The following is a 14,565-nucleotide window of genomic DNA, read 5'->3' as shown; positions in this document are numbered from 1 at the left end:
GGCCCCACCCTTATGGCCGAAGGTGAAGAGGAACTAAAAAGCCTCTTGAGGAAAGTGAAAGAGGAGAGTGAAAAAGTTGGCTTAAAGCTCAACATTCAGAAGACTAAGATCATGGTATCTGGTCCCATCACTTCATGGGAAATAGATGGGGAAACAGTGGAAACAGTGTCAGACTTTATTTTTTGGGGCTCCAAAATCACTGCAGATGGTGACTGCAGCCATGAAATTAAAAGACGCTTACTCCTTGGAAGGAAAGTTATGACCAACCTAGATAGCATATTTAAAAGCAGGGATATTACTTTGCCAACAAAGGTCCGACTAGTCAAGGCTATGGTTTTTCCAGTGGTCATGTATGGATGTGAGAGTTGGACTGTGAAGAAAGCTGAGAGCCAAAGAATTGATGCTTTTGAACTGTGGTGTTGGAGAAGACTCTTGAGAGTCCCTTGGAATGCAAGGAGATCCAACCACTCCATTCTAAAGATCAGTCCTGGGATTTCTTTGGAAGGAATGATGTTAAAGTTGAAACTCCAGTACTTTGGCCACCTCATGTGAATAGTTGACTCATGGGAAACGTCTCTGATACTGGGAGGGTTAGGGGGCAGGAGGAAAAGGGGACAACAGAGGATGAGATGGCTGGATGGCATCACCGACTCAATGGACGTGAGTTTGAGTGAACTCCAGGAGTTGGTGATGGACAGGGAGGCCTGGCGTGCTGCGATTCATGGGGTCGCAAAGAGTCAGACACGACTGGGCAACTGAACAGAACTGAACTGAAGGGAGTCACATGATATACTCAAAGAGGTGAAAAATAGAGGAAAAAAAAAAAGAAAGAAACATCAAACTAAAAATACTCTTCCCAGCAATGTTTTTATTCAGAATTGGAGAGTCAAAAGAATTTTAGAGATAAGTAAAAACTTAAAGAGTTCATCATCACTAGGCAGTCCTAACAAGAAATCGTAAAGGGACTTCTTTAAGCTGAAAAGAAAGATCATTATTAAGAATAACAATGGCAACAAACATATGAAAGTATAGATCTCAATGGTAAAAGTAAATACGTAATAAAAGTAATGGATTAATTACCAATAAGCCAGTATGAAAGTTAAAAGATAAGTAGTAGAAATAACTGCAACTAAAACAATTAGTTAAAAAACATACAAAATAAGACATGTAAAATGTGACATTGAAAACATACAACATGGGAGCAAATGAAAATATACAGTTTTAGGAAAACATTCAAACTTAGACTGTTAGCAACATAAAATAAACTGTTATAATTATAGGTTGATTTAAGTAAGCCTGATATAAGAAGGGCACATGATTCAAACAGTTTTCTAAAAGAATACACAGAAGGAAACAGTGATAGAAAATGATGTTTGAACATCTCTATTTATTGGAGAAATACAAATCAAAATCACAATGAGATACCACCTCAGATGTGTTAGCATCTACCACTACTGCTACTACTACTGCTTCTAGAGTGGGTAGCCTTTCCCTTCTCTAGAAAACCTTCCCAACCCAGGAATCAAACCCAGCTCCCTGGCATTGCAGGCAGATTCGTTACCAGCTGAGCCACCCTGTGTTAGAATAGCTACTATCAAAAAGACGAGAAATCACAAGTATTGATGAGGATGTGGAGCAGAGGAGACCCTTATACTCTGTTTTGGGGAATTCATCATATATAAGTGCAGCCACTATAAAAACTATGGATATCACTCCAAAAAAAAAAATGTAAGTAGGCCTACATAGTCCACTTTGAGTATTTTATCGGAAGAAAATAAAAATGTATTTGAAAAGATGTATACATCCCTATGTTCATTGCAACTTTATTTACCATAGGCAAGATATGGAAGCTACTTATCTATCAATACATTAATGGATTAAAAATATATATGAGATACACACAGTGAAATACTACATGCACTCACACAAGGAAATACTACTCAGCTATGAAAAAGGAGCTATTGCCATTTGAGACAATATGGATGGACCTCATGAGTATTATGCCATATGAAATAAGTCAGGCAGAGAAAGACAAATACTGTATGGTTTCACTTATATGATTGCACTTACATATGGAATTTTAAAAACAAACAAACAAAAAACTCGTAGATACAGAGAAAATCTTGTTGGTTATCAGAGGATGAGTGAACTGGGGTGGGTGAACAAAATGGGTGAAGGGGGTCAACTGTAATGTGACAGATGTTATTCTGGGGGCTCTTTCCATGGATTTTAGATGTTTAGCAGCATCATTTCAGACATTATCTAACATTCAAGGGGAAAATATTTCTAGTTGAGAACCACTGGTCTAGTTTGAAAACTAGAAGTATCCTGATGGATTTACAATCAAGAGCCATCACATACTCAGATGATAACATTGTCCAGTTCACTAAAGACCTTCAAGCCCCATTTCTGCAGGGGAGAATAAAGTTCTTAAAATGTACTTCCTCATAGATGAGACGATTGTAAATACTCAATCAAACAATCCATATTCAGTACTAAGCTCAGGTTTTACTAAAAAAAAATAATAATAATAATAATTAAATGTATCTCTCATCATTAACAAATGTTTTATAATGAACTAAAATGACATCTCTGAACTACAGATGTAAGTATAAAATCCCTCTGAACTACAGATGTAAGTATAAAAATCCCGTGTGTAATGAAGACAATGCACTTCGTGCCCAACCTTTATTACCAAAAGAGCTCAGTTCCCCCACAACACACACTCTTTGTTGAAAGGAGAATAGAAATATTCATAGGATTCAGGGCCTGTGCCTCCACCACAGGTCAGTGATTTGAAGATGCAAGAGACCTGATCCAGACAGGTTCCTCAGTCTTAGATTTGGAGAAAACTCTAACTCAGAGTTGAGATAAGGTGCTAGGAGATTTAGAGATCTGAAAGGGAGGCTACTTCATGGAGGAGTGAAAAACAGAACAGAAATGGATTCACTTGACTTCTACCCTGCTCTCTTGTGAATTGAGAATCATTAAGGAAATTTTCCTTCCTTCCTTAACAGTTTTCCACAGGGGAATTATGAAGTTTACAGCTTGAAATAACGGAAAGAAACATGCCTAATGAGCAGATATAGGGAGTTATAAATATATCCACATTTGCAGTCTCTCAGCATGTGTAACCTTGGGCTGGAAGGGCCCTTTTTCCCTTTTGTCTGGAGTCCTAACTCTGGTTGGGGGCTGTAGCTTCACTCATTCCTGCTGTTTTGTCTCCGTCACCAGCCATCCAAGGGAGAATTCAGATGTCCCTGTTGGAGACCATCCTCTCAGAGTTCCCATCCAGGTGAGTCAAACAACCCAGCTGACTACGCATAAGAAGGTCAGAGAGAATGGAAGCCAATTCAACTCAAGCCAGAGGCAATAGATTACTGTATCTATTTATTTGCTTGATAAATTAATTAATGTATCTATTACAGTAGTTACATAAAATTTACAGTGCAGCAATGCTATTTATACCTTTGACCATATTTCGCAGTCTTTATCATGAAATTGCTATTATGTCAGTGCTAGAAAAAGATGTTGAAATTGTTAAATTCACATTGATTCCTATCAGGGGTGATTTTCCCCCTGGGGACACACTGAACAATGTTCTGGGACATTTTTGGCTGTCAACTTGGAGGAGGGTGGATGGAGACCACAGATGCTGTAAACATCTTTCAATCTACAAGACAGAGCATAAAAGAGAATGATCTGGTCCAGAAAATTAATAGCCCTGAGACTGAGTATCTCTGGGGTAAAGCATATCAGTCAGGCAGTGTGTGTGTGTTCAGTTGTGTCTGAGTCTTTTGCAACTTCATGGACTGTAGCCCGCCAAGCTCCTCTGTCCATGTTGTCATTTCCTTCTCCAGGGGATCGACCCAGGGATCAAAGTCACACCTCTGGTGTCTTCTGCTTTGGCCAGTGGATTCTTTGCAATCTAGAACCACCTGGGAAGCCCAAAGAATATCTGTACTTGTGATATTTACAGCTCTGTTTGGGTTGTTTAATACTTTATGTTTATACTAGCAAAATTAGAGTACTGCCTTTGCTACCAGTTTAAAAGTTCCAACCTCAACCATCACAACGGTTCTTAATCCCAGTTTTTTTCCCAGGCTGATAGGTAAAGACTTTTCATGTTTTCTTAAAATATTGCTCAGTTAATCTTCATTTCCAGGGTCAGTCTGTTCCCATGTCCTTGAGGCCAGTTCTTGGAATTGTGGCAGCTTTTATGTCACGGCTACAGTCTGGTCCTCATGTAGTTAACTTCTTTCACCTGGTGAGGGTTTCAGTATCTATAAGACAACTCACAGGATACAGCTCAGAATATTATCTATAAATCTTTTTTTTTTAATCTATAAATCTTGAGAAGGAACTAAAGGTCCTTGACTGATTGTGCTTAATGACTAAACTACTATTATTTAGTCTGTTGGACTGGTTTCCTTTGTTTCTGCATTTTCTCACTGCTCTAAGTTCTTCTCCAGCTGAAGTTTTTCTACACACAGAAGACAGGTGGAACACAAGGTGAAGGTGAAGACCATAGGGCTCTCCTCCATTTCAGTATCACTTGTAACATCTCCTCTTTCAGTTCTGATGTCATTTATTTGAGTCCTTGCCATTCTGTCTGCTGGGTACACACTTACACACATACCTTTGCATCTCCCTCCCATTCTTACTAGAGGTTATGATTCACGTGTCACCATGTTTGCCAGTCTTACCCAAAGCACATGAAAAATAGAATGCTGTACTCTTTCCTTTATGCTTGCTTTCTTTCTCATCATACCACTTGTCCCCATCAGAAGTGATAGATAATCTTATGTTTGTGTATATATTTTTCGATCAGTGAATTGTAGGGAGTGTTGCTTTTCAACATCTTATATTCATAGCCTAGGCAGTGGTGAAAATATGGTCATATTACAATTTACATTCCTGATATAGATGGGTTTCTCATTAAAACTGTAAAATTCATCCTGCCCTCCTAGGGAAAAAGCTGATTGGGAAAGCAATTTCATATCAGAAATGGTACAGGGGGATTCACTAAAGAAAATCAGATACATACAACAAATACAAAAATTAATTATATATATATATATATATATATATATATATATATTTACTTTACAATATTGTATTGGTTCTGCCACACATCAACATGAATCCGCCACGGGCGTACGTGTGTTCCCCATCCTGAACCCCCCTCCCACCTCCCTCTCCATACCATCCCTCTGAGTCATCCCAGTGCACCAGCCCCAAGCATCCTGTATCAAACTTGGACTGGTGATTTTGAATAGGTTCTAATGAGGTGGATGAAACTGGAGCCTATTATACAGAGTGAAGTAAGCCAGAAAGAAGAACACCAATACAGTATACTAATGCATTTATATGGAATTTATAAAGATGGTAACAATAACCCTGTATGCGAGACAGCAAAAGAATCACAAAATTAATTTATTGACTGCAAAGTATACATTATATAATTTAGAATATGTGAATAATGCAAGTTTGTGTGAATATTGGGGCTTCCCTGGTGACTCAGCAGTAAAGAATCTGCCTGAAATGCAGGAATCGCAGGAATCACAGGTTCGATCCATGGGTTGGGAAGATCCCCTGGAGAAGGGCATGGAACCCATTCGAGTATCCTTGCCTGGAGAATTCCGTGGACAGAGGAGCCTGGCAGGCTATAGTCCATAGTGTTATAAAGAGTCAGACACAACTGAAGCAACTTAGCACACACACCCTCACATATTTGTATTAGTCATGTTATTTCCTTCTTTCCTAGAAGTTACTTCCATCATATGCAACCAGGCAATGATACATGGATTTCAAGATTTCTTCTTCTGAGATTTTCACAGGAACCAGAAGTGCAGCCTCTCATATTTGGGCTTTTCTTATCCATGTACCTGATCACTGTGTTTGGAAACCTGCTCATTATCTTAGCCATCAGTTCAGACCCTGACCTCCACACCCCTGTGTACTTCTTCTTCTCCAACCTGTCCTTTGTAGACATCTGTTTCACCTCTACCACCATCCCAAAGATGCTGTGGAACATCCAAACCCAGAATAAAGCTATAATCTATGAAGGCTGCATCACGCAGATTTATTTTTTCACACTCTCTGCAGTGTTGGACATTTTTCTCCTGACAGTGATGGCCTATGACTGCTTTGTGGCCATCTGCCACCCCCTGCACTACACAGTCATCATGAACCCCCGGCTCTGTGCAGTTCTGGTTCTAATGTCCTGGATCATATGTCTCCTGAATTCCTTGTTACAAAGCTTAATGGTATTGCGACTATCCTTCTGCACAAACTTGAAAATCCCCCACTTTTTTTGTTAACTCAATCAAATGATCCAACTTGCCTGTTCTGACACCTTTCTTAATAACATGGTGATGTATTTTGCAGCTGTCCTGATGGGTGGTGGTCCTTTCACTGGTGTCCTTTACTCTTACTCTAAGCTAGTTTCTTACATACGTGGAATCTCATCACTTCAGGGGAAGTATAAAGCATTTTCTACCTGTGTGTCTCACCTCTCAGTTGTTTCCTTATTTTATTGTACAGTGCTACGGGTGTACCTTAGCTCTGCTGGTACCCATAGCTCACAGTCAAGTGCAACTACCTCAGTGATGTACACTGTGGCCACACCTATGCTGAAACCCTTCATCTACAGTCTGAGAAATAAAGATATAAAGAGGGCTCTGAAAGCATTCTTTGTGAAGCAAACTACAAAATGATCAATTGTCAGAATACTGAGGGAATGCACATGATAGCAGAAGACAAAACCCCAGAGTCAGAAATTTTGATTATTTAACCAGATTGTTAAAGTAATATTTTTCTCTATTTATTTCCTAATTTTTTTCCTTGATCTCAACTTCTTTATAAAGTTTAAATAACTGACTTTATCAACCTTTCTGCTTTCTGATATCCAACAGCTTTGCTCGTTGTTGTTTTCATGTTTTCCCAAATTTATTTTCAACCATGGCTCAGAAATATTTGGAAATCCCCATTTACCTAATGAAACAACATTTTAGAATATTTCATATTATGTACATCATATTAAATACTTTTTCTTTTGTTTTACTACTGGAATTGTCATATATTATAGTACTCTGATGGAAAAAGGTACAACTGATGATGAAAGCAACTTATATAACAATAATAGAGGAAAATCTGAGACCACTCTTTGCCTTTTTATCTAACATTTCTTTCTATAGCTCTACCTTAACTGCTCCTACTTACAATGTCAATTTTAACAGAGTAATGTGTTAAAGCTGGCCACTTGGTATTATTCTCCTCATTAGAATTCTGATACTCCTTTCTTATTTTTTTTCTTGTTCTTAATTCAGTGTCCAAAATGCTAACTTTAGTCACTGGCAAAATTATTATCAAATACATTTCTTCAAGAGGAGTATTTATTATAAAATAAACTTTAATAAATATACTGACCTAATATGACCTTAGATTCATAAATGACCTTAAAAAAGATGAAGATTTTTAAATCATATACTGAGCTATTTTGCAAAATATTTATTTTTCATACTGTACATTTATTCATTGGAATATGGACGTTTTGGGTGTTGGTTAGTTGTGTTTGGGTGTTAGTTAGTTGTGTCCAACTCTTTTGTGACCCTGTGGACTGTAGCCTGCCAGGCTCCTCTATCCATGAGATTTCCCAGGCAAGAATGCTGGAGTGGGTTGTCCTTTCCTTCTCCAGGGGATCTTCCCAATCTACATCTCCTGCTTGGCAGGTACATTCTTCACCACTGAGCCACTTGGGAAGCCCAGAATATGGAGAACTGTTGTTCATATAATAGGGCTTTTATATATGGGTGGAAATTTGATTGGTACTTTTTATAGTTTTATTGATGTATCATCTTTTTACCACTTCAAAACGTTTAATGTTGCCTATAGTATGACTCCTTCTATTGCTATAAAGGAAATATGTCCCCTCTTCTACACTTTTTCATGAACACTAAAGTGATGGTGGATGAACATTATCAATGTCACCAATTATATGTTTCTATTATGCACAGGAATCTTTTCATGTTTATTTCCAAAAAGTGACTCAGGAGAGCATGGGTTCCTATCAATTCACATGAATGAAGAGCACTAGTATTCCCACACACATGCATGTCCTTTCAACTGCTTCTGGTGACCATAAGCGCTTTATAATAGAGTCATCAGAAATAACAGAATAATCAAGAGTACTGTCTTCAAATATAAGAAAAATGCCAAGAATAATTAGCAGTTACTGTCTTCATTCTTACTTCTGTTCACTTTGCTCATTGTATCTGTTAGTTTTGCTGCATAACTAGCTATCCTAAGAGCAAATGATATAATATAATTCCTTTCTTACCAAATGATAATATATGATGTGATATATATTACACATATATAATCGGAGCTCCACTGCTCTATTCTTGAGTATAATAGTGAGCTAGGAGAATTTACATCTGTTTCTAAGGTTTGATAATAATATGTGTGGTCAGATTGCACTTCTTTCTACAATCAGTTTATCATATTTTTATACCTAGGCTCATATTTTATTTTAGAAAAGAAAAAGTATCAAATGTGAATTTAATTTACTTATATCATTCCTGTATCTATGTGGATACCATTTGTTTCTTCCCAGGTAGAAGAGATACCTCCTATCACTGCCCAGTCTGAGTCACCTACTAGTCCTCTAGATACTACTCTGGTGCATTCATTGTTACATTTTCCCTTCTGTAAAATGTATTGGACTTTAAGTATGACACAATATACACTATACATAATTAAAACATACAATTCAATAAATAAAAAGAGCCATACCAAAATTACAGTACCTACTTCATGTTTCCATTTGTATATAATTCAAGAAAGTCCCCAATAAATTTCAGTCTTTTTATGTGATTCTTAAAAATATAACATTTCTGAGCCTGCTGCTGCTGCTGCTAAGTCACTTCAATCATGTACGACACTGTGCGACCCCATAGACGGCAGCCCACCAGGCTCCTCCGTCCCTGGGATTCTCCAGGCAAGAACACTGGAGTGGGTTTCCATTTCCTTCTCCAGTGCATAAAAATGAGAAGGGAAAGTGAAGTTGCTCAGTCATGTCTGAACTCTTTGCGACCCCATGGACTGAAGCCCACCAGGGTCCTCCGCCCATGGGATTTTCCAGGCAAGAGTACTGGAGTGGGGTGCCATTGCCTTCTCCGACTTCTGAGCCTAAATTTTCTTATTTCTAAATGTCATGTAGTATTGTAAACATAATATCAGGCAAATATTACATGAAATAAATTAAATGTGAAGACATATTTTCTCAGGCCCAAAGAAAATATTCAAAAGAAAGTTGTGTGCATGTATACGTAAATTCATTTATATAAATTTTTATTGCAAATAAACATATTCACACATATTTATACACAAAAACAGACTCCTGATCTCATATTTTGTCTTTAAAGGAAACTTGGAGAAGATTAAAATGTAAAAAATGATTCTAAAAATTAACATGAAATTGAAGTGTAGAAATTTACACAAAGATTTAAAGTAAATGGTATAAACAAATTTAAATGATTAATGACTTTCTTTACTTAATGTCTTAAAAATGAGAAATCCAAATCACATTTACATTTGTACATGAGAAATATTCTACTGATTAAAGAGACTGAATATCACCAAATTAATTTTTAATTTCTTCTTCTGCTTAAGATGGGGGTCACAACATTAAATGCCTTTACAGGGGAAGCTAAATGAATGAACTGAGACACTTATTATCAATTTCCTCAGCAAACTTTCATTAGTTAAATGCTTATATTAAATTCCCAATGCTAATTTTAAATACCATACTAGTGATAGAAAGCAAACACATGTGTATATCTTTTCTTATTTTTGGTAAATGTCTTTATTTTTTTAATTTTTATTGGGGCAGAGTCACTCCACAATGTTGAGTTAATTTCTGCTGTACAATGAACCCCAACTCTAACCCTATACAGTGAAGTGAATCAACCATATGCATATGTACATCCAAGGAACTCTACTCAATGCTCTGTGATGACTTAAATGGGAAGGAAACACATATATGCTCTTACAATTCTAGGGTCAGAAGCCTGAAATGGGTCTCATTGGGCTGAAATCAAGAGGTTTGAGGGGTGTGGCTAAAATGGCAGAAAAGAATGACCCTGAGTTCATCTCCTCCCATGGTAAAACCAAAACTATAATTCACAGAGCAGCTATTGATGAGAACTATCCATGAGAAGACTAAGCAAAATGATTTTCATGACTAAAGATATAAAGAAGGAAACACAGCACAATGAGTAAGAAGGGAGGAATGCAATATATGCCCAAGATTTCATTTCCAAGGAGGTGACTCACACAGGGAGATAATCACAACTTCAAAGGTTCTCCCCAAGAGTGCTGGGTCTGAGCCCCACAACAGGCTCTCCAGACCAAGAATCCTACACTGGGAAGACAAGTCTTCAAACCATCTGGCGTTGGAGTCCAGTGGGGCTTGCATATGGGAGAATCAGAGGGCTACCGAATAAAGATGTCCCTCTTAAAGGGTGCATGAAAAATCTCAGTTGCTCTGAGTGAGACAGCACAGTTCAGTTCAGTTCAGTTGCTCATTCGTGTCCGACTCTTTGCGACCCCATGAATTGCAACACGCCAGGCCTCCCCGTTCATCATCAACTCCCGGAGTTCGCTCAAACATGTCCATCGAGTTGGTGATGCCATCCAGCCATCTCATCCTCTGTCGTCCCCTTCTCCTCCTGCCCCCAGTCCCTCCCAGCATCAGTCTTTTCCAATGAGTCTGTGAGGCAGCACAGAGACAGTAATTTGAGAAAAGACTGGGTCAGACCCACATGCTTAAATTGACGAGCTTTTCAGATAGTCAAGAAACTCCTGGAACTGACCCTGAGGATATAGACCCCATCAACAGTCATATTGGGGACCTCATTCTAACATGAGGACACTGCTGCTTGCAAACACCATTTTGGAGCCCTCCTTCTAGCTTTCTAGCACAATAATCTTACCTATCTGCCAGTGGACCAGACCAGTCAGCTTCAGCCTCAGATCCAGCCACCCCAGGATTTGGTTCTGCTATCTAGTAGGGCTCACCAACCCTAATAATCACTGGGTTTTAAAGCCAACAGAACTGTTTGTGTTCTGTTTTCCTAGGAACTCTGTACAACTACATGTGCCAGGATCCAGACCTCCACACCAGCAACCTGGTATTAGCCCTTGAACCACACAATCAGTCATGCTGGAACCAGAGCATATAATTCTAAAATTTGTGTGTAAATACAAAAGACCCTACATAGCTAAGGCAATCTTGAGAAAGAAGAAGAAAGTTGGAGGTAACCCGCACTTTGATTTCAAACTACACTACAAAGTCACATATCAAAACAGTATGGTTCTGGCTCAAAACAGACATATTGATCAATGAAACAGAATACAGGGTCCAGAAATTAACTCACATTGATATGGACAGCTAATCTATGGCAAAGGAGACAAAATGCACAATAAGGAAAAGAAAGCATTGTCAGTAAATGGTGTTGAAAAGTTAGACAGATAAATGCAAAAGAATGAAATTGGACTACTGAGAAATCAGACCATGTACAAAAATGAACTCAAAATGGATTAAAGACATATGTAAGATCTGAAAGTATAAAACTCCTAGAAGACATGGGCTGTATGCTCTTTGAATCTTGTCTGAGCAATATTTTTTTGATCTATTTTCTTGGAAGGCAAATGAAATAAAAAATAAACAAATTTGCACAGTGAAGAAAACTTTCAATAAAACGAAGAGGGGTCCTACTGTGTGTGTGTCTGTTTCTGATTAGCTGTGTTTGACTCTGCGACCCTATGGATTGTAGCCCACAAGGCTCCTCTGTCCATGGATTTCCTGGCAAGAACACTGGAGTGGGTTGCCATTTCCTCCTGCAGGAGATCTTCTCAACACAGGGGTTGAACCTGCATCTCCTGTGTCTCCTGCATTGCAAGTGGGTTCTTTACTGCTGAGCCACTAGGTGAGAGAAGATAATTGCAAATGATATATCTGAAGAAGTGTGGATAGCCAAAATATAGAAAGATTTCAGTTAACTTAACATTAAAAAAAATGGGCAAGAAAGCCTGAATTGGCAGTTTTCCAAAAACACACACTGAGGCCAACAGGCATATAAGAATATGTTCAATATCAGTGCATGTGTGCTAAGTCGTTTCAGTCATATTTGACTCTTTGTGACCCCATGGGCTGTGGCCCACCAGGCTCCTCTGTCCATGGGATTCTCCAGGCAAAAATACTGGAGTGGGTTGCCATGCCCTCCTCCAGGGGATCTTCCCAACCCAGAGATCAAACCTAGGTCTCTTACATCTCCTGTCTTGGCAGGCAGATTCTTTACACCTAGTGCAACCTGGGAAGTCAATATCAGTAATTACCAGGAAAATACAGATCAAAACCACAATCAGATACCACTTGACTCCTATCAAAATGGCCACCTTCAAAGAGACAAGAAATAATAAGTATTTTGAGGATGTGGAGAAAAGGGAATCTTTGTGCCCTGTTGGTGTGATTGTATATTGGTACAGCCATTATAAACAACAGTATGAAGTTTTCTAAAAATAATTAAAAAGAGAACTTCTAGGGAGAACAAGATGGCAGAGGAGTAGGTGGATATGGAGTACATCTCTCTCCAAGGATATATCAGGAATACACTTTCAGACACAGAAGCGCACGCATAATACCAGTTGAGAATGAACAGGAGTACATGACCAGTGGGAAAGAATATATAAAACCAAACAAAACTAGGTAGGATGAAGGAATTAGGGGGGGAAATAGGAGTGTTAGTGGGACTGGACCTGCCCTTGGCTAATTGGGGAACTAAAGCAGGGCTCTGATCCCCAAATCAGGACAATTGTCTGAGTCAGAGGAGAAACATTTAAGGCTGCAAGTGAAACAGCTGATCTGTTGCAGCCTAAATGGAATGAGAATCAGATAGTTCTTGCCACAGCCATACATATCCTGCAGAGGGATGCAGGTCCCCTGGAAGGCACAGCAGCTGGGAGCTGGAGTTTAGGGATTGTGGAGCAATCCTAGGGCGAGGGCTGCTATTGACTGCAGAGAGATGGATCGAGCAGATGTGAGGGAGGAGATTGTGGTGGGAAATGCCTGTGGAGGAAAGCCAGGCAGCCATGGAAGCAAGGTGATACTGCTAGTCAAGCGTAGGGGGTGGAGCCATCACCATAGCCTCTCTCTCCCCACATGCCAGCATCGGAGCTGAACAATAGAGAGGCTGGCCCATCAAAAGCCTGACCCACTGAACTACAGAGTAGGACCCCATCCAGGGTGCTCTTTTAAGTGACTGATGCACAGAACTACAGAGTAAGACCCCACCCAAGGTGGTCCTTTAAGTGCCTGATGTGCCAATCTACAGAGTAGGACCCCAGCCAGGGGAGCCCTCTAATTGCTTAAAGAGTTGATGCTAAGGAGAAAGACTGGCCAAAGAGGCCTTCTGATTGCCAGCTACAAGAGGCTCAAAAAGACTATGATAGGGCCTTAATTCCTGCAGTGGAGGCAGTCCATGTCGCTGCACACTTGGTGCTGCCAGGGTCCCCGCAAGCCAAGTAGCTGTGCTACCTTCATGCTCAACCCTCACTGGGGCAGAGCTGTCACAGCCAAAAAAAATCTTGCATCTACACATGCAGGGTGGTTTTGATCATGTCAGAAACTTTGCGACCCTGTGGACTGTGGCCTGCCAGGCTTCTCTGTTGGGGAGGTCTCAAGGCAAGAACACTGGAGTGTATTAGCTAATATCAGTCGCCATACCCTTCTAGAGCACTATATTTCCTGCTTCCCTAGCCACCAACTCCTCTGAGTACCTGGTGCTGCCAGAACCCCTGCTACACAAGCATCTACACCACCTCCACTCCTGGCTCACACTGGGGTAGACCCAAGTCCTCCAGGGCAGCCTCAGGGGCAAACCCCAGTGGATGACCCACATGCAGAGGTGGAAATAAAATCATAATTGAAACCCAGGGGCAATGTGTATAAGAAAGAAGACCCCAAACCTTCCCACCAGCTGTACAAGCTGCAGATTAAATCCACATGACAACTAGGCAGACTCTGTGTCTATGGAATATATAAAAGGACCTTGAGAGCTCCCACAAAAGAAAATGCACTAGTTCTGATAGCTGTGGACATTGGAGGCAAGAACACAGAGGAGTAGAACAAGATTCGAATCTGAACTGCCCCCCCACAGCAGTTCCAGAGACCAGCACAGTGTTGGAGGGCATTCTAGGGAACTGAGGTGGACTCTGACTCCCAGAGAGGAAAGGACACTGACAGCAATGACTCAAGAAAAACATTTATTATTCTTATGTTTTCACTTGTTCTGTAGAGTATTTTGGATTTTTTTTTCTTTTTTTTTATCCCCCTCTATTGTAGATACCAATTTTATTGGCACTATGAAATCTAATCTTTGCCTCGGTCACATTTTTTATTGTTGTTATCTACCTCTGCCTCTAAGTTGGGTTTTCACAGTTCTGTAAAGTTTTCCTTTTTTAAAAATTTTCTTTCTTCTTCCTTTTTTCCTTAATTTTAAT

The 14,565-nt window shown here is 39.6% G+C and overlaps 1 pseudogene; it reads left to right on the top strand.

Moving 5' to 3' along the window:
- The first annotated feature begins 5,665 nt into the window (after positions 1-5,665).
- LOC112587091 lies at positions 5,666-6,719 on the top strand (annotated as a pseudogene).
- Positions 6,720-14,565: the final 7,846 nt, after the last annotated feature.

The sequence above is a fragment of the Bubalus bubalis genome, chromosome 9, assembly GCF_019923935.1.
Source record: "Bubalus bubalis isolate 160015118507 breed Murrah chromosome 9, NDDB_SH_1, whole genome shotgun sequence".
NCBI classification, from domain to species: domain Eukaryota; kingdom Metazoa; phylum Chordata; class Mammalia; order Artiodactyla; family Bovidae; genus Bubalus; species Bubalus bubalis.
The sequence above is the reverse complement of the archived record's forward strand: the minus strand, read 5'-3'. Positions and strand labels throughout refer to the sequence as shown.